This window comes from Pelophylax lessonae, assembly GCF_965119305.1.
Source record: "Pelophylax lessonae genome assembly, chromosome: 9".
In the NCBI taxonomy this organism is placed as follows: Eukaryota; Metazoa; Chordata; class Amphibia; order Anura; family Ranidae; genus Pelophylax; species Pelophylax lessonae.
The window spans coordinates 123,520,177-123,547,830 of NC_138776.1; the positions used below are offsets into that span (position 1 = coordinate 123,520,177).

Genomic DNA, 27,654 nt, shown 5'->3' on the forward strand with positions numbered 1-27,654 from the left:
GGAGCAAACACACATGGGGTCACTCATCAAGGGGGAGGAACCAGGAGCACCAGAGGGGGACCTGAGAAGACGAGGATTGGTGTTGCTTTGAAAAAAAACTATTGCACAGTGCAGGTAAGTATAACATCCTAGATTGCAAGGATAATTTGCCACAAATTAGTAGCAGTGTTGCATTGTAAGTCTTGGTAACTTGCTGCACATTTTCACTGGTAAGTGGTACACTTGCAGAGCACTTGAAGCACAAGTTCTAGTTCGCACCTTTCCAATTTGTAGCAAATTTGCATGGCAAGTCTCTAGCGAGAGCAAAGTTGCAGTGGTATGTCTACAGCATGAGCCCCACAAGTCAACAGCAAGAGCCCCGCAAGTCAATAGCAATAGCCCTGAAGGTCTACAGCAGGAGCTCTGCAAGTCCATAGCAAGAGCCCTGCAAGTCTACATGAAGAGCTCTGCAAGTCTATATGAAGAGCTCTACAAGTCCACAGCATGTGCCCTGCAAGTCTATAGCAGACGTTCTGCGAGTTTCAGCTTTTAAACGGGGCTATTCACTAAAAGGTGAATTGTTAGGAGAATTGCAAAATCTAAGCCAAAGTAGCTAAAGTAGAAAACATATCTCCAATTCAAATATTTCTAGTTTAGCTTTTTTGGCCTATGTTTTACCTTTTCCTTGAAAAATTTCATCAAATCACTGAATTGTGCATTAAGACAAAACTGATCTAACTGATAGTATTTATTAAAATAGATGTAATAAATTAAAATTAACACTGTATTACATCTTACAAACAGTTATTTTTATCAAGTTCAACATTTAACAAAACATAAAAAAGAATATTTACAAAAGCAATACTAAAATGGTAAAATAAAAATATATAATCTTTATCTGTCCTATGGGCTTGGATCTGGAACAAGCCTGTTTAAGAACAAAATCAATCATTACATAGCACCAAAAAAAAAGTATGTTAATCTATAGACACGTTAACTCTCAGCTGTAACTGGTAATTAGTCATTAACAAGGTAAGAGGGGATGGGATCCTCATAATATTCAATATGAAGTCTCAAAACTCAGTTGGTTCGTGCTCTACTCTTCACTTAGATATCTAAGGTGAATTTAGCATCTTGTGATTGGGAGCAAAAATTTTCTATTTTTCTGACTTCTTAGAGAACAGTGTGCAGCTCCAAATCACACATTCTGCAGCTCCCACAATCCTGTGGCCTTCTCCCTGCTCAGGTCCGAAGGGGATGAGTGGGAATGAGTGGCACAGCTAGGACAAGACTAGCTATAGGAAAACAAGAGAAAGGGAAAATAGGGGGGTGAGTGACAAGGACACACTGATCCACAGATGACACATACACCTTGTGGGGTTCAGCTTCAAGGGGAGAGTTCTCAGAGAGGTGATCCAAGCCGCATAAAAGCTTCCTGCCCATGTTTATTGGACCAGATGTACAATCAAACAAAAGGATTCCCACACAGTCGTAGAAAACACAGACTCAAAAACAAAAGTCCAGTAAAACAAATGTAAGCCTTGTGGCTACTAAACAGACCTCACAGCCTGCTTGTCTCCTTTCTCAGAACCCACCCTCATTGACTCAGAGAAGACCAAATATACCCCAGGGGGGGGAGCAAGGTGTGGCCAATGCTTAACCCCTTGCAGCCTACAGACCCCTCATTGACACCCATTTACCTTAAGAACCTCAAAAGTCTAAATGGCAGACACACTCCATTAATAACTGTCAGGGGCTGTTTGTCACAACATATACACAAATACACAGGGCATCCCATGATGGGAATCACTTTGTTTTAAGATTGAGGGCCAGCATATGCAAAAACATGGAGATTACAGAGAATAGCCAGCCTGGAAAAAAGCTACAGAAGGAGTTAACAGAGTGTAAGAGGGAACTGGTAGACATTGCACACAATGTAGGAGGCAAATCTAGCCATTTATAGACCAACCCCAATACAGCAAAATGGAGGAACCAGTACTGGGGGAACCCTTCACTCATCTCTCTGCTTTACTGTCAAGAATATAAGTCACGCCCAGACCAGAAAGATATCATGTGTCCTGAGACCTCTGTAGTGTGAGGTGAGGTTAGCCTGGAATAGCTGGTGGCAAAAGTATCCACCTTTTCCTCTTTCACATGAAAGGGATTGCTCTGTATACAGTACAATGTATGGATCTCTGTATACAGTACAGCGCATGGATCGCTATAGAGGGCGCAATTAATGGATTTGTATATACAGCACAATCCATGGATTGGCAAGTCTAGCAACAGCTTGCAGCTCAATTGCTTGATATCTGAAATATTTGCTATTCAAAAACAAATTGCCTTTAGTATCACTTTAAGCTGGCCATTTATGCTACATTAGGATTGTATAGTCTTCATTAGAATCACAGATACATGCAAGTGCAAGGACCTATCAGACTGGATATAAGTTGAAAGGTTTGTTGATGTAAGCCCTCATACTAGCCTCACAGGAGGTATATCCCACTCACACCTGATTATGATATTACACGATATGGTAGCTTACACCGACCCTAATATGGGGGCAGCCTCAAAATCACACAGTGCGGTAGATAGAGAACTTAAAGTAGCACAGTGCTAAGTAGCAAATAAAATGCTCTGGTCATGAAGGGGGTAAAACATTTGGGAGGTCAAGTGGTAAAACCAATTGGCTTATCACTTTTTCTGTTTAAGGGCCCTTTCACACGGGCGTTCCGCATGTCCGCAAATCATCCTATTTTTTTGCGGATGATAAACGGACATAATGTATGTCAATGGCATTGCGGATGTCAGCGGATGACCATCCGCTGACATCCGATTTTCATCCTTTCCATTCTGTTCCGTTTTTTGGAATGGAACAGAACCCTTTTTTTGTTCTGTGTAAAAAACGGAAGGGATGCAAAATCGTATGTCAGCGGTGTCATCCACTGACATCCGCAATGCCCATAGACATATATTATGTCCGTATATCATCCGCAAGCGGATGGGATGATATGCGGACATACGGAGCGGATGACACAAATGTCATCCGCTCAGTGAAAAAAAAGTGCCGGAGCGGATCGCAATGCGGTCCACTTCGTGTTAAAGAGCCCTAAAGCTGCTTTTACTGTATATAATTCCTGTATTACATAGGGAAATTCAGCTGTAAAGTGGCCTCCAATCTTACAATGTAATTGTATAATCTTCAATGTTTCAATTGAATTTTACAATAATGCAAATCTGCGTGGGCTCACATAAAATATATTTTGGAGTGCAGATGTATGGAGCATTGATTGTAAACACTAAGAAATCATAATCAAATGAAAGCATACTGTGAAGCTGTCCTTGCCCTTTACTATCTCTTCTTTCAATGAGATTTTAGAAACTTTGATTGTAAGATATTTTTATATTGTATATTATTTAACCAACAATGTGTATCATTCAACTCATGTTGTTGTTGCTCTGCAAAACATAATGAAGCTAACATTTCAAAGAACTCCCTGGAACGCTGGAATGATATATACAGGGTGCAGAAAGGCCTAGTGACAGGTTTCCTACAATAGTAAGTATGTCAAAAACATTTGAAAGGGAATAAAAATTGGTGGTCACACATATGGGATTATTTATTAATGTTATATTGAAAGTTGTTGTAAGTTTATTAAATAAGCCCTTGTGTACAGAGACCAGGAACTCATAACAACTAATCACTGTTTTGCTGTAACCCCTTTAAACATATTGATCTTCTTCCTAATCTATTTCTTTAGTCACTTTTCTACAGCTTAAATGCAAAGTGCAATTAATGAACTTCATGGTCTTTGTGAATTAAAATTGAATGATCCCAGCTTCCATTGCCATCACACCCATGTAGTCGCTATTTTTAAAGAGTTAACTATTTCAGAAATTATTTTAAGAAAAAGCTGTACAAAAAGACATTGGCTTAGATTGGCTTAAAGAATTGAATGGCTAGTGCCAGGACCACTTGTTTCCAGCTTGGGCTTCCAGGAGGACATACAGTAGGTGTGCAAGCTACACAAATCTCTGCCCTTCATTCACTCCACAACTGATTGCTTGCATCCTCTGCTGTCTGCATCCTGGCCAGCAAAACTCTGCAGGATTTTCCAGATTTTGTGGTACTGTTCATGGATGAGGAACCCAGATAGTAAGTAATTGAGCTGCAACTTTGAAAAGGACTTATTAAGCTATTGCTAGACTTGCCAGGCTTCACAAGTTTGTTGCACAATTGCAGCAAGTCCGCATTGCATGACTTCAGATCACCTTTCTTTGCAAACATTCTGCAAGTCTGCTGCAAGTTCTGGTTCAGTTATGTTGTGCTATAGTCATCCCATTCCAAGGGTCACTATCAGGGCCATCTTACCGAATGGGCACGTTGGGCAGTTGCCCAGGGGGCCCCACCTGCCCAGCGATCCAGCCCCAGCCAAGCATTAGTCCCGATTCCCGTGTGCATCCCGCCACTGAACTTAGCAGGTGGCAAGCGCCTGTCAGCCCTGCGCTGCTGTCAGGCCACTTGGGCCGTGGAGGTGGAGCCCACAACTGCACGAATACCTGTGTGCCTCCACGGGAACAGGCATACACAGGACAGTCGAGTCTGACTCCCGTCCATGTGTGTGTGTGTTCACCGGACCCAGCCGCTGAACTAGAAAGCTGTCATTAGCCTTGCACTGCTGTACCAATAAATATTGCCTTATCGATAATTTGCATTTTTATTCTCGTGGGTGATTGTGTAGGCAGGGCACTGCATTGCCCGGGGCCCTTTAATGCTCTTAAGATGGCACTGGTCACTGTGACTTGCAGAGTTCTTGCTGTAGACTCACCACTGAAACTTTGCTCTTGCTAGAGACTTGTCATGCAAATTTGATACAAAGTGGAAAAGTGTCAGCTAGAACTTGTGCTTCAAGTGCTCTGCAAGAGTACAACTTGCCAGTGAAAATGTGCAGCAAGTTAACAGACTTACAATTCAACACTGACACAAATTTGTAGCAAATTATCCATGCTATCTAGGAATAACATCTCAGACTCTCTCTTTTGCCATCTCTTTCCCTCTCTCTCTGCTACCCTCTCTTTCCCCCATTCCCTCTCCTCTTTTCCCATTTCTCTTCCTTCCTTTCTCTCTCTCTCTCTCTTACTCTCTCCGTCTCCCCCCTCCCTCCTTCTCTCTTTCCCCCTACCTCCCTCTCCCCATCCCCAACACCCCTCTCTTGCTCCCTCCTTCTCTCTTTCCCCCTCTCTCTACCCTTCCCTTGTCCAGACTGCTGCACTCTATACATCATGTTGTTCGTTACTCTTACTTTTCAACCCTATACTATGTTGCACGTTACATAGTCCTGAACAAAGTGCTCATTGTTTCAGCAGTTGCTGGTTTTAAGTAGCCTCAGAAAAGCACAGGAGATGGAAAAGTTAAAATGTTTAAAAAAATGTTTTTTCCTGAGGTTTACAGTATGCATGTCTCTGAGACTGTTGATTATGGCATAGTAGGAGTATTGTGTGGGTACAAGGACTGTGGAATATGTGTGACGTGTGCAGTAACTAGGCACAGGTTCATAACCTCTTAAGCAACTACCATTATTGGATGTAGTCTGGTTATACGTGCAGCTTACTGTGGTGGGCTGTAGGTGGTCCAAAATTTGCTTCTGGTTTCTATTCCAGGGGGCCCAAGCTATTTTATATTTCTAGTAATGCTCACATTTCACCACACAGTTTTGACTTTTTAACAGGCAGGATTCCCTTAAAGGGAAAAAAATAGCAAATAAAGAAAAAACAATATAGTGTATACAATTTTGGCACAAATCATATTGTAATTGAATGTTATTAAAATTATCTTTCCTTTTCAATCTGCAGCTGTTGTAATTTTCTAAAAATGCAATGCAATATGGCTACCTGGAGATGTTCTGTACACAGAATGTGTACTGACCACACCCCAGAAACATAATTTCCTGCTTGTGTGATTGGCTCACCAATTTTCCCAGAAGTCTGTCTAAGATACAAGTCAGATTTCTGGCATCCCCTGCAGCAAAAATGTAATTTTTGGTGAGATACAATAGGAACACATCTAAAGGGATAAAAAATGGGTGATAACCGAGCTGAACTCCTAAGTTAGTGAGCAGCAACTTAAAGTGTGACAAACACGGAAACAAAATATTATAAAAGTAAGCTGCGCTAAATAGTGAAAAATATTAAATCACAAATATTAAATCAAATAATTAAAATATTAAATATTAAATCAAATAAAGAAAATATGTGAAATATTGACAAAGTAACTAAGTTTGTTGCACAACAAACAGTTGTGAAACTTACACCACACACAAGTGGGAAGCAAAAAGTGCTGTTTAGAAAGTTTGTTTCAAAAGTCCATTTGAAGGTGATGATTGGTATTCCAAATCACAAAAACGAATAGCAATAATAAAAAGTCAGTGTAAAGTTCATGTGTGAATGAGTCACTCCTATTGCTGGAAAAGGTCACTGGATGTACAAACTTCTTACCAGAATGACAAAAATCAAGTGCCCAAATCAGGAGCATAATTCTCCGAATCCAACCAGGACCGGCTCTGGATGAATAGTCCTCAGATGTCCAGGAAGACTCAGCAATCGAGAACCAGGTGCATGTAAAGAATAACAGATCCCATAGCGTAATACTGCATACTGTATATTGCTAATGGAACCAATATGTGTTACACCTGAAGTGCAGTCAACTCAGAAATATATAATAAAAAATAATACCTCCACCAACAATACAGGCTGCTTACCAGACATGCAATAAATTTAGACCAAAGTGAATGTAATATGAGCAATGACCATCACCCATAAGCCCGATCTGCTTACCAGAAACACGCAAATGTAAGCAGATATGGAGTATCTCTAAGTATAGCCAAAGAAAGAGCAACCTCCTGGATCACACCAAACAGCAATCAGAGGGAGACCACCACCGACATCACAGCTGCTTACCAGATATGAATGATAAAAAGCCAAAGCCAGTCATCAGAATGTAGTCAGCAATGGATTCAAATGCCAGAAGGTCTCAACAGCAATCCCCGAGCAAACGTCAGCACACCACTACGATTCTGAGGATGGGCAGAAGAGCCGACCGGCCGGGGCTTATTCAATCTTACGCTCTATACTTCTTGATCTTTGTAAGTTGCTTTCTTTTTTTGCCTAAATAAACGTTATGGTTTTACACTATGGGGCACTATATCTTTTCTATATAACTCCGTGATTGGACGCCTGTTCGGGGATTGCTGTTGAAACCTTCTGGCATTTGAATCCATTGTAGTGAAAATAAACCCGCGCCTTTACAGAGCAGCGAACTCGAAACACCTGGAATGTAAAAGCAATATGTACAACAAGAGTCGCGCTAGATTATAATAATGTGCTCTCTCATGTATGGACCTCCCAATCCTCTAAATAATGAAAAACAGCACAATGGACACTTGATAGCATCAGCAATGAATGAAAGAGAGATATAAAGTCCACTCAATGTTCAAAAGAACAATTTCAGTTCATAGAGGTGATGCAATGTGAAGATATCCACCCTGGTGTGCGTTAGGATGACACAAAACACTCCGTGAAACCCTCCACCACATGAAGCCTCTTACCAGAGGATGGAAGGAATTAAGCAGTGAGTAGTTAAAGGACTACTACCACCTATGTCCAGCAAGACAGCTCTGGTAGACTTCAGATGTAATCCGCCACAAGGAAAAGGACCACCAAGGTAATTCTCCAAATCAACTGGAATGGGCTGGGTCGGCTTTCACCAAGTGTATACAACATAGGATACAAAACGAAACAAGCCCATAGCATAATACTGCTTGAAACTCAATTTATTATAATAGAAATGCACTCACCCATAGGTGAACATTAAGAGCCTGTAGCATGATAGATGACACCAAGGAGCAGGGCAGGCACTTCTGGTATTCGGGTGTGATGGGAGACGTGGAAACGGCACCTCCCGAAGCTTTTCGTCCATAGACGTTATCAAGGGGGAATTTGAATCCATTGATCTTAGCCAAAAGGCAGAGAAAAGTAACTGATCAGTCTGATAGTCAATTAGAGGCTATCACAGGGATCAAGTGATCGGGAACTAGGCTTCCCAGTTCCCAGTCATTAGAATGGGACCTGGAGGCTCCCAGTGAGAGCCCAGTCCCGGTACTGAGAGTACTCTTAGCACAAATACATATATTTGGCTTCAGGAAGAAGACTTGCTTCTGTAAGGCTGCATGGATGTGTACACGCAACGGGAAGTGGTTAAGAATATTCAAAAGCCCAAACATTTGTTTTTAGTTTTGATTAGAATAGGTAAAGGTAAAAACCTCTGTTGAATTTATTTTTTGTTTCCCATTACGAAAATTAGGGAAGTGTCAGGCACAAGTCAGTGTAAACATTGCTCTGCTTATACGTATCTTGTCTGTATTCTGTACTGTAACTGCAGACTAAGAAGGTTTTAGAGATCCCTCTAGATGTGCATTTTGCTTTGAACAATTTGTCATCTGGAATTACATGTTATGTTGAATGGAAAGGCCTTAGCTGAACTCTTACAAGTCTGCTTCTAGCAACTTGTTATTCTCCAGAGATTGAATTAGTGCAATGCAGCACAGAAATCACCATTTATGACCTTTGCAGTAAAGATTGATTCATGATTCTCAAAACTTGAGAAAAGAAAATGAGCACAAAATTGGAGTTATTGTCAAAATTTCTCTTTATTTAGTATACATTAAAGTAATAACTATTATTGGCCACTAAGGGCAAAAAATCGAACTCATTATAAACTGAGGCTCCATTCACACTTGTATGACTTGTCATGAAACTTTGGAAATCAAAGTTGCATGATAAGTTGTTCCCATGTTTTCCAATGATAACCATTTATATATGCGCAAATTAAATTCGCAGCAACTTCAAAGTAGTTTATGTACTACTTTGGTCCGACTTTCATGCAACTTGAAGGCAATAGACTTCATTTTTTTTTTTTTAATAAATACCAAATAAATAAATAAATAAATACCTTATTATTAGAGTTTTTGCAGTTTATACAATGAACACATAAGGAAATACAGACTACATACCCAAAAAAGAGAAGAAGAAAAAAAACATACAGTATGTATGTCATGCAAACTCCAGTCTGTCAGTATGCAATAGAAAACTGCAGGAAGTCTATCAACACCAGAAAATTCCACAGCAACCTATATCAACCCATAAATATAATTTGCATTGTCATGCACAGAAGGTGATCTCTATTCTACTACCGGAACAGCCATGTTATGATGGTCTAGAAAAGGCCAAAAGAGATGGAGCCAGGCCTGGGGCTAATATCCATGGTTTCCACAATCTGTGAAATTTTTTCAGTGAACCCCTAATACGATAGACCTGTTGTTCCAACAGAAGAGTGTCATTTACCTGGAATCTTTGCTCTTCTAATGAGGGTGTACTAGGGGATAGCCATTTTATAGCAACTAATCTATGGTCAATAAATAGTAGTCTGCTTATTGGTGTTAAAGTCTCCATTGGGAATAGCTCTTCATCAAAATAACCCAATAAGCAGATCCTAGGATCCAGATCAATATGAATACAGTAAGCTCCATTATTAATATTGTGGTCACCACCTCTTGCCAATATCTGACCAGTTTGGGACACTTCCATAACATGTGAAGTAGGTCAGCCGGAGATTGCTGGCACCGTGGGCATTCCGGGGTATCCCTCCTGCCCCACTTGAATAACTTTACTGGGGTCCTATATGTCCTATATATAGTTGAGTGAACACCTGGATGTCTGGGTTTGGCGGGTCTGACCGAACTTGAAAAAAAAGTCCAGGTTCGTGACCCTGGCTTAACCCGAACTTGACCCCGATCCCTAACCCCATTGAAGTCAATGGTGACCCGAACTTTTGAGCACTAAAATGGCTCTAAATAATTATTTTTCACTTAAATTGGTGATTTTTGATAGCAGATTAGAACACAGCAGTGTCTAAAGGCTTTATCTCACAGTAACATATAAAGGAAAAACTGAAAAAAAAATTTCCCTTTAAATTGGTGATTTTTGAATAGCAGATTAGCACAGCACTGTGTATAAACACTGTATGGCACAGTAAAATATGAAGGAAAAAACTTTTTTTTTTTTAAATCCAGATCGAGCAGACACATATGCACTGAGCTTGCATTAAATGTCCGCTGCACGCTGCACGCTGCACGCCGCACGCCGCACGCCGCACGCCGCCAACAGACTGATAAAAGTTTTTTTTTCTCCCTCCTCCTCACTGGGCTCAGGTCAGGGCAAAAAGATTGTGCACTGCACCCCCACACAAAAAAATCGATGTAGATCGCTGTCTGATTAAAGAAGATTCTTCTGTCCTGTGTCCTATTCTTTCCCAGAAAGCAATCTCTCCAGCCTGTCCCTACAATAATCTCCTATCTCTCCCTCAAATCAGCAGCAGCAGCAGGAACCTGTCCCTACAGAGTGACGTGTGGACCTATGTGACTCCAGCTTATGTAGAGGCTGGGTCACATGCAGCACTGTTCAATCACAGCCATGCCATTAGTAGGCATAGCTGTGATGGCTTCTAAGGGCACACTAGCTAAATGCTTGTTGTTTGGCTGCCCTGCAGCTGTTGATACCGTGCCATTAAAACCGCGCCAAAATAACCGAACAACGGACTATATCCTGAATATACAGTAAAATGTTCGGGTCCGTGTCCGGGTACCGAAAACCCAAAGGTCTGGTACGATCCCGAACAATACAGTCCGTGTTCGCTCAACCCTAGTCCTATATACAATAAACAATTGAGAAAGGCATGGTGCATGGAACTCTCTCCAAAATATTGTACCAATCCTCATCTGATATAACACCCATGTCTGTCTCCCATCCTCTTCTACCCGGATTCACAGAGATGTCTTGATAACTCTTCATTAGTTGGCTATATAAAGATGAAATAAGACCTTTTTTATTTTGAGTCACCGCCAGTGAGGTCAACAGTTACATGGGACTTGTAACTATCCCGACACATTTAGACTGAGTCTGTACCATCTGCCGTAGTTGTAACTATTTTAAAGAATCATGACAAGGCAATTGATAAGACTCTTGTAAATCCTGGAAGGACCACATGGCATTTTGAGAATACAGCTGCATGATATATTGAAGCCCTTGAGAACGCTGGTTCAAATCCCTCCAGTTTACAAAGTTCTTCATAATGCCTATTCCCCCAGAGTGGTGAATATTCTGATGCCCTTTTATATTTCATTGTATTTCTAATTTCCTGCCAGACTTTGTTCATAAGTACCAGTGTAGGGCTCTAATGGTAATAGGCAAAAGTTCCTGGTTCTAACTGAGCCAGAAGATTATAACAAGAACAGTGACTCAAAAGCAGGGCCTGTATAGGGTCTTCCTAATTCATCACTCCCCAACCAGCAAAGTATTGCAGTTGGGAAGCTATAAAATATATTCTCGGGTGAAGCACCGTGAGTCCCCGTCTGTCCTTCGCACTCTGAAGAGTTTTGTCTTGGGGCTTTTTCCTTTCAATAATAACCTGTGAAATAATGATTGAATTTTTCAAACCATTTGAGGGGTATCCATATAGGTAATTTATGGAAAACGTATAATAATTGAGGGGCCCAGATCATTTTTATAAGATTTGCTCGGCTCACCACCAATAAAGGCAGCTTAGTCCAAGCAAGGCTTTTAAATTTAAATTTAACAAGAATGGGGGCCAAATTATATTGTAGGTAATCTTCTACCCTAGGATGTATCCATTTTCCCAAATATATGAAAGATGACACGATTTTAATTTGCTGAGCCTCTCTGGGTACGGACACGTTGGGGTCATGTAAGGGAAATAAAACGAATTTATCCCAATTAATAACAAGGCCCAAAAATGCACCAATTGTTTGTACAAGTGTCATAAGGGAAATTAAGGATGTAACTGTATCTCCAAGAAACAACAGGGCGTCATCCCGCATATAGGGAGATTTTTTCGTTCTTTGCTCCTCTAATAAACCCATAGATAGTATTAGACTGTCAAACAGCTTCAGCTGAAGGTTCAATGGTCAACGCAAATAACAGTGGGGACAAGGGGCATTCCTGCCGAGTACCCCTTGACAATGAGAAAAATTCTGACACCAGACCATTCATTTACATGCAGGCCCTTGGGGTAGAATATAATAGCTTGACCCAACGTATGATAGCAACGTATAGCTTTCACAGCGTCAAGTGACAAAATTGCTCTCTTTCCAGGATTGTCTGATGGCAGCTGCATGTTTAAAAAGAGTCTCCTCAAATTGATTGGTGTGGACCTAGCATGGATAAAGCTGGACTGATCTGGATGGATCAAGCCCTGTATAACCCTGCTTAGTCTCAATGCAAGAACCCTATCCAAAATCTTAACGTCCGAATTCAAAAGTGATATCGGGCGGTAAGATTCCAGAGCCATCAGATCTTTGCTCCTTTTTGGTAACACAATAATACAGGCATCATTCATAGAGTCTGGAAGTTTAAAATATTCCAGAGCCTGGTTGAGAACCTTCAACAGTTCTGGCAGCAAGACATCTCCATATTGTTTGTACACTTCTGGTAAGTTCCTCTAACGTCAGAGGGGCATTAAGCTCCCCTCTGGCTATATCAGAAAGAGAAGACAGTTTAAAATGGTCTAAGAATTCCCTAAGGCATGACATTAGGTAGTCAGCTTTACACTGATAGAGATTACTATAAAATACTACAAAGGAGCTCAGTATTTAATTACATCATGGGAGACAATACCCGCTAAATTACGAATAGAAGAAATAAAGTTAGACCGTAACATCTGGAAAGAAAGCAAGAACGATCAGCCTTATCCAATGTCATGCGTCTATACAACAATTGTACTTCCTTCCAAGTGGAAAGGTTAGAGGAGGTGGGATCCTGAATATAATGAGCTTCTGTTTGCCGCACCTCAGCTGATAACAGCGGCTCCCATTCTTGGTTAGATTTTTTATAAGCACTGATAGCTTTCAACAAACCACCCCTCAAAAAGGCTTTCGTAATGTCCCATACCACCTGGGGTGAAGCAGACTTATTGTTAATATGAAAAAAAACTATGTTAAGGCCTAACTTGTTGATTCTCCCTGTGACAGTACCTTCATCCAGAAGGCAGAAACTCGCCAATTAGACTTAATCTTAGGGTTAATTTTATCCAAAGTAACTAAAATGGGTCTGATAAACCCCTAGAAAACAGCGTACATACCAATAAAATGAACCTACCCTGCAGGTCCATTAAGGTTTGTCTGCAGGAAAACTGAAGTTTAGAAGATATTAATATACTAGTATCTCTAGCATAAGCAGAATATACTGCATTATACTGAGTAGGGTACAATGTATTCTGCAGTAGGTTAACTGTATCAGTTAGATGCATTTCCTGCAAGCATTTTGGAGCATTTTGAGACAAAGTTTTAAACATGGCTTGTTGTTAATTAGGATCCTTAATTCCTCTAATATTCCAAGACAATATTGCAATTTCAGTAGTCATCATTAGCTTTTATATACAGTATATGATGAAGTACTAATAATATAGTGGTAAGCTCAATAAATCATTGAATATTTGGAGAGGAAGCTTAGACATTTGTCTGTACGGATAGTCCCAAAAACAAGACATAGCACACTGTAAGAAAATCATATAATAGAGCAATATGTAAATAATCATAACCATAAAAAAAAAAAAAGGAAAAAATCACACATCCTAAAACCGTGGATTCCAGACAAATTCTCGCAGAAACATGTAAAGGGGAAAGAAAAAAAATGTAATCCAGGCTTGCGATTGGGTATAAAGACCCATAATGAGAGGGTTCTTTGATTGTATATATTGCAGGTTCTAGACTTGAACTCCATTTGAACTCTGCTGGTTCCAGAAAAGAAAAGCAACTCTGACAAACTACACAGTCACAGTGGAGAAAAAGAAAAATCGGGGGGAAGCCAAGAAGAAAAAAGCAAAAGAAATGCTCCAACACCCTTATCACATCATGAAGTTTTGCTGCTATGAGAAGAAGGAAGCAGATGTTGCTCATTTCTATCAAGCCAGTTAACGGCCGCTTTGGAATTTAAAAAAAACGTTTTCTCCCCTAGCAATAACCTGGATCTTAGCAGTATAAGTATAAGTATAGCATAGCGAAAGTGAAGGCTGTGGAGGCGCCTATTAGCATCTGCTAATTGAGCTCACTGGTCTTGGACCTCAACAAAAAAAAGAGACTTTGGAGCCTTTAGCTTCGATATTGCCCTTAGTATGGGCTAAAGAGAGCATTTTATCTCTATCTCTGTAGTGACTACCAAACCAAGAAGGAAATTCCCCTAGGGGTGGGACTTTTTAGGCACCAATTAAATTGTATAAATAACAAACCAATTTATGTATAAAAGTTAAATACTTTATTAGTTGATACAAAGGAAATAAAAACAAGAAGGCAAGCTAAGGCATATTACACATCAGACAGTCGGACTCAAAACCACATAACCCCCGGGCTGTAACCCGACGCGTTTCGGAGTCTCTTGGGCTCCTTCCTCAGGGGTGTCCTTGGAGGGTGGTCTGTGCGTAATCAATGCATAACATATTAATTCCAACATTATATATATAGTTGCAATACATTGAACAAAGAGTTTAGATAACAACTTACATGGTTCACTGTGATGATGAGCATAGGTAGCCTGCCTAACGATTAAAAACAAATGGGCAGCATATCACTGTTATCCATCAGGAGTGCCGTATTCACGATGTTCTAGGTCTAAGCCAGAATCTTAGTTCTTAGGGTGTTCAGGATTTTTGTGCTGACCAGTCTTGATAAGAGACTGGGTAGGGGCAGCTGGAGCCTCATATGACAGCAAATCTGCTGGGCAAGAATCGCATAATTATTGCAGGGTCCAATCAAAAAAGACCAAGCATGTGCAGGGTGCCCAAAAAAGGAAATGGTCTTCAGCCCACCATATCTCTTATATAATATAGAGAGTAGAGGTAATAACTCATACTAAATCAAATATAAAATAAATGAGCAACTGAAGATAGAATATCCATATAGATATATCATGCTGGGCACTATGACCATGGCCAAACATACAAATCCCTTTTAAAATTGGTAGAGGCTAAAGAGTTCCATTAGGCACCGTGCACAGGTTAAAAGTCATAACGCTGATCAAATAGATCAGCAGTCTTTAAGTTACAGTAACTGGAAAACATGGTCCTTTTCTTACCTTAAAGACAGCAGTGAGTTGTTCACAGAGGGTAGGAATCCTCGTAAGACCTGTGTGTCCGGCAAAAGAGCAAGCAGCTCTGACGCCAGACACACAGGGCTTAAAAAGCGTGGCAATCAGCTGAAAGGTAAATCAGCTGGATTACCCGCATTCAGCTGATAGCCGTCAGAGGTTCCCTGGGACGTAAGAGCCGGACACGCCCCCGACCCGGATATCCGGCGGAAGCGTGAGCGGCCGATGCGTCCCACCGACACAGAAGCGTCTAAGTGGCTGTCTAGTATACAAACAAGTATACTAGACAGCCACTGCCGACCTCTGAGAGAGGTCGGGATGGAAAAGCGGATGCCTATATCTGCGGGCGCCACAAGGTGGCGTCCGCCTTTCCGTGCCGGGCTGATCCTACAAATATGCACTTGCAAAGACAGTAATTGTCTTAAGCATTGAAAAAACTGGACACAATTGGAAAGAATTTGGAGCTTCACTGTAAATTAGGAACCGGGGAATTAGAGTGTTTAAAGCAAAAACAGATCCTTCATAGTTCCCAGTGCATATAGAATGTTCCAAGATCTCTATTAATAAATTGGAACACTTTTATTTCTCTAATACAAAAAGACATGAGAACCGGACTTAGCTCCTGATGGGGCAGCTTGGACATATGCTGAACCATTTGTGTACAGTAGTGCTAGAATTTGAAAGCAAAAAATAAAAATTATACAGCACAGATACAAATAATTTTGACATGGCACATAAATACAACAATTAGTGTTGTTCGAAGAATATACATGACATAAATAACGACATTGTGTCACAAGAAAAAGGGAGGGGGGGGGAAGGAAGGGAGGGAACAAAGGGAAGGGAAAGGGGGAGGGAGGGAAAAAGGAAAAGAGGACGTTTGTCATAACGTTCATCTGCCCGCAGGGCATCCTCAAAGAACCCCTTCGAGGTGCAGATTTTCAACAGTGTGAGGGGCATGGTATTATATTATCTTTCCATGCCTCCAGATGTGAAGCCTTCAAGAAACGGTCTGAATGATATAAGGTCATTCAGTCCAGGTGGCTCAGTGGCCTTTAAACGATAGATCCAACGTAACTACATTTGGAGGAGGGTCTTGTTCCAGTCCCCTCCTCTGGGGTTAGGATGGATTCTATCAAGTATTAGAAATTTAATTTTTGGGAATTTTTCAGGGTGGACCAGAGCAGCGTGGCGCCCTAATGGGAGGTCTGGATTGCGTGTCTGTATACTTTTAATGTGTCTAAAATGCTCGCTTTGTAAACTCGAGTTTTGTTTTGCCAACATAAAAACAACCGCACCCACAGAGGAGTAAATATACCACCCCGTGGGTGCGGCAGTTGGCAAAGTGTTGCGGCCTAAACGTTTGGCCGCTGGGTAACTATCTCTGTAGTGTAGCATTTTTAAGATCAACGGGCATGAAAGGTTGCCCGGAGATGGAGGGCTGGCAGGAATCCGGTGTGCCCATTCCACCGCAAAAAACGGTGAAAATTTTGCTTATCAAAGACATCCAACAGCCAGTGTTCGATAAACATAGTAGGGTTCCTCCCTTCCATGCCTTCAGGGAGACCAAGAATGCGTATATTGTTCCTTCTTAGTCTGTTTTCCAGGTCATCTATGCGATTAGCATGATGACTAGATTGTAAACCCACTGTTTTAAGATCAAGCTGCATAGGGCCCATCGCTTCCTCTATAACGGCAATCCGATTCTCTAGAGCAGATGTGCGCTCTCGCACTTTCTGCATATCTTGACGCATTATAGTGACATTCTCCCTAAGTTGATGAAACTAGGTAGACAGGGAGGATAAAGAATTTCAGTTCTGCACAGCCATAAATAAATCTTTGAGGGATGGTACCCCCATTGGAGCAGGTAAAGAAAATTGAGCAGTAGCACCTAAGGCTGAGCACCTTTCCTTTTTCCTTTCCATCAGCCTCTGGCCACTCTGCTGGCCTGTCTCCCTCTGTTACCTCACATGAAGCTGCTGTCCCAGGTAACTCTGATCTCTCAGGCTTCTTGGGTTTCTCAAGCTCCGGTGCAGCAGGGGGCATAGCAGATGTGCTCATGGCCGTGCCCCAGGCAAACAGCTCCAGCCTCACTGCTGCTGCTTCCCTACCCCTCTCCTTAGCCAGCATATGGGATGGGAGTGAGTCGGCGCCATCTTGCAGTCCCGGTTCCTTCCCTGTTTCAGCATCCTTAGCCTCTCTACCGTTGCTCTGGTTACCTGGTAGTGTTGCAGGCAAGTTCCTGCCAATGGTCCCGCTGATGGTCCGGCAATGATGGGAGCAATGTTGGGGGTAATAATATGTAAAGAAAACCCCCTGAGATGCCTCTCATAGTGATATTTAGCTGATCTTTGGCGGGAGCACGAGAGTCAGCGTCCTCTCACATGCTAAACCTAGCCACTCCCCAGATGTTCTCTGTTAACCTTCAGAAATTGCATTAAAGTTGTACTTGAATGTAATACAATACAACTTGTGTGCAACGGTTGTCCATTATCACTGGTCAAAACCAAAGTCATATCCAAGTTGCACCCATTCAAAGTTGCATCAAAGTTGCACTCCAAAGTCGGCACTTTGGAGTCGTACAAGTGTGAATGGAGCCTTGATTAAAATGTAGAGCAGGCACTTTCCTGATGCTCGCTTTTGTTATGCAGACTGAATGTAAACACAGGATTATTTTTACTAGCCTGGGCTTGAGACCTCAAACTTGCTCTGTATTCATGGATTATTAAAGACTAAGTTGACCTTTTACAAAAAAAATAAATAAATAAATGCACATTTTTTGCAGTTTAAAAAATGTGCATTTATTATTTTTTATACTGGATCCTCCAAAGTATCCTTTAAATGAATGAATGAATGACATGGCAGTGTGGACAGAGCCTACATAGCCATGCTGTTTTTTTCAAAATGTAACAGCAGGTGCGGGGAGGGGATCCCTTATCCACTGTCACGGGAAGGGGGTTGGGAGTGCAGGGGGCAGGGCTGGAGCATGTTGGACTATAAATATGTAAATATATACATAATATAACTGCATACTAACTTTTATAGGTAAAATTGATCCAGGCTTCTATAAGTAGTGGATCTGGCAGAATAGGATAGGCATAGCTGAGCTCTCTTGATGAGAACCCTTTACAGACCTTGGGTGGTGGGGCGGGGGGGAATGCTTAAACAGATTAAGATTTCTTCTGAAATACAAAGAATCAGCACAAGGGACACATTATACCAATAGTAAGTAATGTTCAGTGTGCTAATTTTTCTGTATTTTTTCTTTTCTGTATTGTTTTAAAAGAACAAATTTTCTTTGAAAACAAATCATCAATGGCAGCTACCATATTCCTATCTTTACAAGCTGCCTTAGCTTGCACATATATCCTGCATTAATTTACCATAGGATACAGAACACGTGTACATTTTGGGGTGACTACACCGAAATTACAGAACAAGAGGATGTAGTACCATCCAAAAGGCACCTGGATCTAAATGCAGTGGATCATATTAACTCAGATGAAGGGTAAAAGGAATTAACTTTCAATGACAGTCTGTAAATATTCTCAAGTTTCCACAAAGCAATCCCCTGCCTCCATCTAAAGAAGTTTACCCTAAACAGAGTACTACTTACCTTCTGCCATGGTCCCAAAATCTTTTTCTGACTAGTTCTAGTTTTGAAAACCAGTCCCCTAAAGCTGTTCTTCTTGCCTATCTCTGCTTGTCTTGTTGCCCCTCCCCCCTCCATTTTCACCAACAAAATCATGTTCAATGTGACCAAACATGGCAGTAGCCATTGCTGGCCCTGCAGTGTAGTTGATACCATAGAAGAGCCTGCCCACATTCAGGTACTTGAGAGCAGAGGAGGGGACTGGACTGACAGCTGCAACAGGACCCTGGATTAGATAATTATTATATCAATCCCTAGCACTGAAAGCTTGTGCATGATAATTTGGGGGGCGGCAAATCCACCACCCCCCCACCAGCGGGACGTCCAGCCGGCCAGCAGGCAAATGCACCACCCCTGCAGCGGGACGGATGGCCGGCCGGCCGGCCCGACAACCAGCATTGTTACCCCCTCCGTCCGTGCATGTCCTCCTTCTTCCTGGCCTATGGCCGGAAAAATCGCTCCTCTTTTCAGCCAATCAGGAAAGGGTCTCACGACCTGATTCCTGATTGGCTGGGAGGAGAATCAGTATGATAATAGCGAATATTCATTCACTATTGTCATACAACAGGGTGGGCTCAGGGCGTAGTGCTCTGTGCCCCTATCCCACCCTTTTTGAAGCCTATTAGAGCCTCTGGCTCTAATCAGGTGCTTCAAAAAAAAAAAATACCCTTTTGGAATCCATGCATCCGGCTCCCTGCATGTAGATTAGGGGGCCGGATGCATGGATGGGGGGCGGCACCCCTGCGGCCCCAATAGACGGGCTGCCACTGATCCCTAGTCAAAAAGAGCATTAAATCCTTTACCAGCTGGGGTCATTTTATTAATTAAGAAAACTTCCAAAATTCTGCTTTAGATTTTAGTTATTTTTGTTAGTTTTTAAAAATATAAGTTACAAAATTAAGTATAACACGAGACCTCACGATATTAGAAGGACAATATACAGGAGCTGTCAGGTTGTAATGAAAACTATTTCAGATATATTCATGTAGTCATGTAGACAAGAAACATCATGTACTACACTGCTCAAAAAATTTAAGGAACACTTTGAAAACATACCAGATCTTAAAGGGGAAAAAAATCACGCTGGATATCTATACTTATATGGACAGGGTAATGAGTAGCGGACCTGTAAATTCTGATGTTCATGGGCAAATGTCAATCAAGCTCCACTGTGTCGGGCAGTGAGCACAGGGCCCACTACAGGACGTCGGGCTCTCAGGCCACCCTCATGAAGTCTGTTTCTGATTGTTTGGTCAGAGATATTCACACCAGTGGCCTGCTGAAGGTAACTTTGTAGGGCTCTGGCAGTTTTCATCTTGTTATTCCTTGCTCAAAGGAGCAGATACCGGTCCTGCTGATGAGTTAAGGACCTTCTATGGCCTTGTCCAGCTTTCCTAGAGTAACTGCCTGTCTCCCAAAATCTCCTCCATGCTCTTGAGACTGTGATGGGAGACACAGCAAACCTTCTGGCAATAGCACATATTGATGTGCCATCCTGGAAGAGTTGGAATGCCTGTGCAACCTCTATAGGGTCCAGGTATTGCCTCATGCTACCAGTAGTGACACTGACCCTAGCCAAATGCAAACCTAGTGAAAAACCATCAGCAAAGATGAGCACGGGAAAAAATGTCAGTGGCCTCCACCTGTAAAACCATTCCTGTTTTAGAGGTTGTCTCATTGTTGCCCATCTAGGGCACCTGTTGTTAATTTCATTAACACCGAAGCAGCTGAAACTGATAAATAACCCCTTCGGCTATTTAACTGACTAGATCAATACCCCAGTAGTTTAATTGACTTGTTGCTATACTCTGATTAAAAAGTGTTCCTTTAATTTTTTTTGAGCAGTATAATTCAACTATAAAATCAGTGGTGAGATAAACCCCATAGTGCAGTTGAGGAGTGTGACGGTATTCACTGTCACGGGAAGTGAAAAGAAGATACTTAATGTTTTGAATTGCTTCAGATGGGACAGTAATATTTGTCAGCAATATCTTCATATAGAAATATGAAGATTTATTCCCACTTCACACTGGGAGACTTAGACTGATGTAGACCATTGCCATGAAGTCTGACTCCTAAAAAAAAGTGTGTATTCCACGTCCCTGCATGCTAGACAGGCTTCCTTATTGTTTGTGTATTGAAATGGAATGTGGATTGTGCCTGTCTCATTGTTAAATGTTAATGACCTCACATTGTTCTGTCTGTCTTAAGATAAGCTTATTATGGGATGTATATGTGTATGTGGATTGGCTGCTAAGGGGGAGGGGGGATTGTCCCACAGTGTATATCTTTGTGTATACTGTATGGGAGTGTAAAACTTTATTTTCATTAGATTGTGAATGTCAGGGCCTGTTTTCAACAAAGTCCACCTGGGCGGTAACCTTGTGGGGGGAAAATGTATAAATGTATGTTTCTTGTTCAATAAAGTTAAGTTATACTTCACCCTCAATCTAGAGTCCTGTCTCTCATTGGGGGAATATGGTACAAGGGATTGCTATGTCCTTCATACTCCCTTGGATAATCACTAAGCTTGTGTAAGAACCTGTGAAAGAGGTTGTTCTTGTTAATGTTTCACTATCTGGGGAAAGAGAGGGTCACCCATGGGAACCTGGAGCCTTGTCTTAGGTCCAGGGTGGGTAGGAAACGGCGAGACCCCAACCAAGCTGTGGCGGTTCGTGGGGTCTGATGTGGTTATGGTGTCTGGGGGAGTGCTTGGAGCCCTCGGGAAGCACTAAGAGCATCCGTCAATGGAGATACCCGGTCCGAGTTGTCGGTTGATCCGTTACAAGGAGCCTAAAAGTGATGGATGTTGGCTAGTACTTATTAAGAGAGAGGAAAAACATAACATGTGTTTCCAAAGTTCAGCTTTAAAGGAAACATGAGCATAAATTAAAACAGAGACTACCATTTGTTTCTGAGTCTCTGATCCAGAGCAAACATGCAGATTGGGAGTTTAGACATCAATTTGTCTTCACTTTAATTGGTAGACCATTTTTGACAGAAAGGCAAGTAGCATTTTCCAAAGGTTGTTAGAAATAACAGCCCTTCTATTTCTCTTCACATTAGTTTCCTTCAAACTAATTCACTGGGTCTAATTCACTATTGTATATAATGTGTATTTTGTGAATAACAACTGCATTATTTTTTTTAGCGTTGGCTGGCTTTCGACTTTAAGACTCACCCTTTGTAATGCATGTTATTCTAAACAAAGGATTCAGTACATGTAACAGCAATGATTTCATGTCATGTTCTATTAGATAGCACAAAAATAAACCAAAACACTGGCTCTTCGACCCGCAAGAATGATTATTTTTCTACATGACAGGCTATTTAAAACTTGTTTTCTAATTTAAACTGATGCTTTGTCATCTACTGGGATGTGGCTGGCTTTACACGTATGTGGGTGTACAGAGTGAAATCCAATAAACTTCCTATGATCTTCTAGAAGAAAAACCCTCTTAATCGATTTTCCATGAAGCATAATAGAAGAATGGGAAGACATTTGAACTGGAAAGAAGAAAAGCACTTGTCATTAGAACAACAAGATTGCAACCCAATCGTCAAAAATAAATAAAAGTTTTACAATGATGTTGATCCAGCTGTAAAAAGAAAAGAAACAAATCATTTTCCTCTTGGAAAGAATTCATTTTTTTTTTTTTTTTTTTTTTAGCAACAAATGCCTCTTTCTTTAACAAGCATCCTTTTTGGAACTTGGCAACTGTTTATCACTTCTCTGATAAGTTTCAGAGGAAATAATTAGAAGCTCCCGAGACTTACAGCATTGCTTCTATTCCCATGGGTCCATTTTAAAAGGAAATTGCATTTCTCAACTGTAGTTTCCTTTCAAGACATCCAAGGCAAATCTACCTGACAAAACCCTTTCAAATTTTCTCTTCAATTTCCTGTGCATCTACATCAAGGTAGCTGCTATGCTTGCAGTCAGGGCCCAGATTAGTCATCTGGCAATTCTGGAAGATCTACTGGGAGTCAGAATAATTTGGGTATGACTTAATCTCTTATGTCCTGCTATGTACTCAAAACTGGCAAAAAAGGAAACTATAATGGAGCCAAAATATCCTTTTCTATTGCATTTATAGTAATTAGGGTATTCATTATTGTTTGGTGAATATTTCCATTCTTTATTTATTATAGTCTGAATTAAAACATTTTATTCCATTTTTTTGTCTGGTAAAAATAAAATATTGCATTTTGATATTTTGTATTTGTAACCAGCAGGTGGTGTTTAAATCCCCCTTTTACGTGTTTTTTTTTTTTTTGCTTTCAATGGATTTTTATTGAATTTTCAAAACAGAACACAACAGAAATTGTGATACAGAAAATGTTGGAGGTAAACATTTTACAGAACAAGAAACAAACAGTGTAAATTCTTTGTCAAAAGGCAGATAAAACTATAACCTGAGTGGACAATAAGGAAGGGAGGAAAAGGGGGGACTCATAACAAGAATGTCTTACAAATATCAACATCAAGTTTGTGCATAATACGCGCTCTGTTGCCATAAATTCCAGTCATGATGAAATTTGCACCCACGGGAGACTGAGTAGGCGGAGGCTTTTTCAAGAGAAAATTGCATGTTCACTTGGCGAATTAGTTCCGAGTGGGAGGGGATAATTGATTGTTTCCAGTATCTTGCTAAAAGGGTTCTAGCTGCTATTAGTACATGTACACATACAGTTCTCATATCATGGGGGGGATATTATCTAGTCCCAAAAGGAGAAGAGCAAGTGCAGGATCTGGTTGGAGCAAAACACCGGTAAAACTAGAAATCATCTCAAAGACTTTCTTCCAGAAACTGGTGATCCCTTTACACGACCAAAAGGTATGTAAGATCGTCCCAACTTGGTCGCAGTTGCGCCAACATTGTGGGCTTAGGGTGGGGTAAATTTTGGAAAGGCGGTAAGGGTTAAAATACCACCGAGTTAGTAATTTTTGTGATTGTTCCCAATGATTCACACATTGGGTAGCCTTGTGGGATGCGCGGATCGCCAGTTTCCATTGAGAGTCAGAGTAAGTGGAACGTAATTCATCTTCCCATTTAAACATATGTGGAGTCTTGTGGAACGTGGTTTTCTGTAGAAAAACTTTGTAGAAAAGGGATATGCCTTTAACCATTTGCTGACCGCTCACTGGAGCTCTACTGCGGCAAAGTGGTTAGTTCCCGTCCAGTGACGTAGACCTACGTCACTGGACTCCTCCCCTTGTGGGCGGCGCACGCGTGCCACCGGAGGCTCGCTCCTGCTGTGTTCAGTCACAGCGGGAGTCGGGCCAGGGGAGGAGCGGCGGTGATCACCGCCGCTCTTCCCCGATCGTCGGGGAATCGAGTTTGGAGATCTGCCCGCTTGTGTAAACAAAGCAGGCGGATCTCCTAAGTGACAGACAGTGACAGATTGCAGGGTTCAACATAGCTGAACCTGCGATCTGTCCCTGTGTCACTCAGTCACCTCCCCCCACACACGTTAGTAAGCACCAGGCATACATTAACCCCTCCCTCTCCAATAAAATTAACCCCTTCCCTGCCAGTGTCATTTTTACAGTAACAGTGCATATTTATAGCACTGATTACTGTAGTAATGTCACTGGTACCCCCAAAAGTGTCAAAAATGTCAGTCAAGGGTCCGATGTGTCCGCCGCAATTTTGCAGTCCCGCAAAAAAAATTGCAGATCGCCGCCATTACTTGTTAAAAAAAACACCAAAAATGACAGAAATCTTTCCCTTAGTTAGAAACGCAATGACTTTTGCGCAAACCAATCAAAATACTCTTATTGTGATTTTTTTTACCAAACATAGGTAGCAGAAAACAAATTGGCCAAAAATTTAAAAAAATTTAGATTTTTACATTTTTTTGGGGGGGAATTTCATATAAAAAATGTGAAAAATATTGTTATTTTTTCAAAATTTATGACGTACCATGTGTGTGTGTGTGCACATCTTGCTCTCTTTTTCTGCCATATAAATGAGCGTAGAATTTTAGTAAAAGGGGTAAGCAGTCTGTTAGGTATATGTAATGGGAGGGAACAAAACAGGTGTAAGAGTTTAGGTAGACAAATCATTTTGAAGGCGGCGATACAACCTGTCGAGGATAATTTGGTCGATCTAAGTCTTGTAACGTCTGTTGGAAGTCATAAGAAGTCTGAGGTTAGCGGTCAGCAGTTTCGAGGTGGGGAATGTCAGACGGATGCCCAGATATTGTACGTCTTCAGATGTCCAGGAATATGGCAGTTGGGTTTTAAGGTGTGAGAGTGTTGATGCATGCATACCCATGTTAAGGATCACAGATTTGCCAAAGTTGACTTTGTAGTACGAGATGTCGCTAAAGTTTTGAAGGATCTGGTAGGCCGCCGGGAGGGACACGATGGGATTCGTGAGGCTGAGGATCACATCATCAGCGAAAAGTGTGATGATGTGGTGGGAGCGGTGGAATTTGAAGCCAGAAATCAAAGGATGACGTCGGAGCGACTCCGCCAGCGGTTCAATCATTAAATTAAATATGAGAGGAGACAGCGGGCAACCTTGGCGGGTGCCGTTTGTTATAGGAAAAGCTTTAGATAGGGTACCCGCTGACATTACCCTGGCTGTCGGGTTCATGTATAGAGTCAAAATGGCCGACAGTATGGGGCCAGAGAACCCAAATTTCACCAAGACAGCTCTCATATATCCCCGATGGACACAATCAAACGCCTTCTCTGCATCAATAGATAGAAGCAGAGAAGGCGTTTTTGTGCATTCGGCGTGGTGGAGAAGGTTTATCACCCTCCTGGTGGCATCAGGGGCCTGTCTGCCCTTGAAAAATCCCACCTGGTCCCCCCCAACAAGGGATGGTAATATCAATGCTATTCTATTAGCCAGGAGCTTGGCGTAGAGTTTCAAATCATTATTCAGTAGAGAGATAGGTCTAAAATTGGCTGGGGTAGTGGGAGGTTTGCTGGGTTTGGGGAGTGTCCTGATGTTGGCTTGTAGCATTTCCCCTGGGAGGGAGCCAGAGTCCACTGCTTTGGTGAATAACCGCAGAAGGTACGGAGACAGTTGTTCTTGTAGGGATTTATAGTATTCATTGGTCATACCGTCAGGGCCAGGGGATTTGTTGATAGGTGAGTTTTTGATTGTGTCAGATAGTTCCTGATAGGTGAAGGATCTGTTTAGGTGTGCGAGGGCGTCCTCGTCAGGGATGGCAATTTTAGTGTTTGGAGAAAGGTGTGTATGGCCGCCTCCGTAGGCTGAGGGGTGTCTGTGTCAGAGGCAAGATTATAGAGGGAACGCATCTGAAATTTGCTGAGGATGTGACAGTTTGGTTCCAGTGTGCGGATGTATGATGTGGTCAATCTTGGTTTTATTTCTCCTAGCTTTGAGCCTGGAAGCCAAAAATGCCTGCCTTGTTGTGGGAGGAATAATATTGCATGCGTAAGCGTGCTAACATTATGTCATATTTTTCCGTCAGTAACCTGCGGAGGTCAGATCGTAAAGAGCATAGTTTAGAGGCGTGGGCTTGGGAAGGAGTAGTTTTGTTCAGTTCATCTAGGGAGTGGATTTGTTCGAGAAGCATGTTTAGTTTGCCCTGAAACTTCTTTTTAAGTCTAGAGCACAATTGGATGAGGACACCTCTGGCAAAGGCTTTGTGCGCAGTCCATAATAAAGAGGGGTCGATATCAGGGGTGTCGTTATCTTGAAAGAATTCTGTTATTTGGGAGCGGAGGAATTTAAGAGAGTCCGGATCTGACGGCATGGAGTTGTTGCAGCGCCATATATAAGCAGAGGGGGAAGTAGGACTAGTGGAAATGGTTAAATGGACAGCAGCGTGGTCTGACCAAGTGATGGTGGAAATGGAGGAGTGGGTGACATATGGGAGCAGGGGGGAGTCTACTAAGAACATATCTATCCTTGTGTAGGTGTTATGGCAAGCTGAGTAGAAGGAATAATCCCTTTCTTCCGCATGCTGGTAGCGCCACATGTCATGGAGTCCCTCTGAGTGGAGAAGGGAAGCGAGAGTGGGTGCGGAGGATTGACCTCTGGATGAGGAGTCCATGACGTGGTTCACCACCAGATTAAAGTCACCACATATGATTAACTTGCCCACTTTAAGTTTAGCAACCTTGGCACAAAGTTTACGTAAAAATTTCAGTTGACGCACATTAGGTGCATACACATTCACATTTCATCCAATCTCCCATAGAGGAGAGCGGGGATCTGACAGCTCTGTCTCTGCACAGTGAGTGGAGATGAACCTGTCATCTGCCTGCTCAGCGTGGATCAGCGAATCAGTCCCCACTGAGAAAAATGGAGTCCGCCGGGCTGAAAGCCTGTATGAAAGGACCCATAGTGCTCTGGGAATACTTTGTCATGTATCAACTGTTTATATGTAAAACAAAGATTGTAAATGTAAAGGAAATGAGCACAACAATATAAAAACATATAAACTTACAACAATTTTCAAATAACCTTGACCCAAAACCATTATAGTGTACCTATAATGGCATTTTTCAAAGGTTTGATATAACTTGTGGGTAAGGAAAAAAATACAATTGTAAAAATATGGCACTGCAAGCAAGCAAAATTTGAATGCTGCATCAAAATTACTTTGCAGCTATAACTCAACACATACACTATGTTACCAAAAGTATTGGGATATCTGCCTTTACACGCACATGAACTTTAATGGCATCCCAGTCTTAGTTCATAGTCCAAATTGAGTTGGACCACCCTTTGCAGCTATAACATCTTGAACTCTTCTTGGAAGGCTGTCCACAAGGTTTAGGAGTGTGTTCATGGGAATGTTTGACCATTCTTCCAGAAGTGCAT

The 27,654-nt window shown here is 41.7% G+C and overlaps 1 protein-coding gene across 1 annotated transcript in view; it reads right to left on the reverse strand.

Annotated features, from left to right (window-relative positions):
• Window positions 1-1,170: 1,170 nt before the first annotated feature.
• The window catches only part of IPMK (inositol polyphosphate multikinase), a 326,827-nt gene continuing 300,343 nt past the window's right edge, over window positions 1,171-27,654 (reverse strand). The window contains exon 7 of the mRNA XM_082269139.1: window positions 1,171-1,186. The gene's annotated coding sequence lies outside the window, so the exon portion shown is untranslated. The remainder of the gene's footprint in view (window positions 1,187-27,654) is intronic.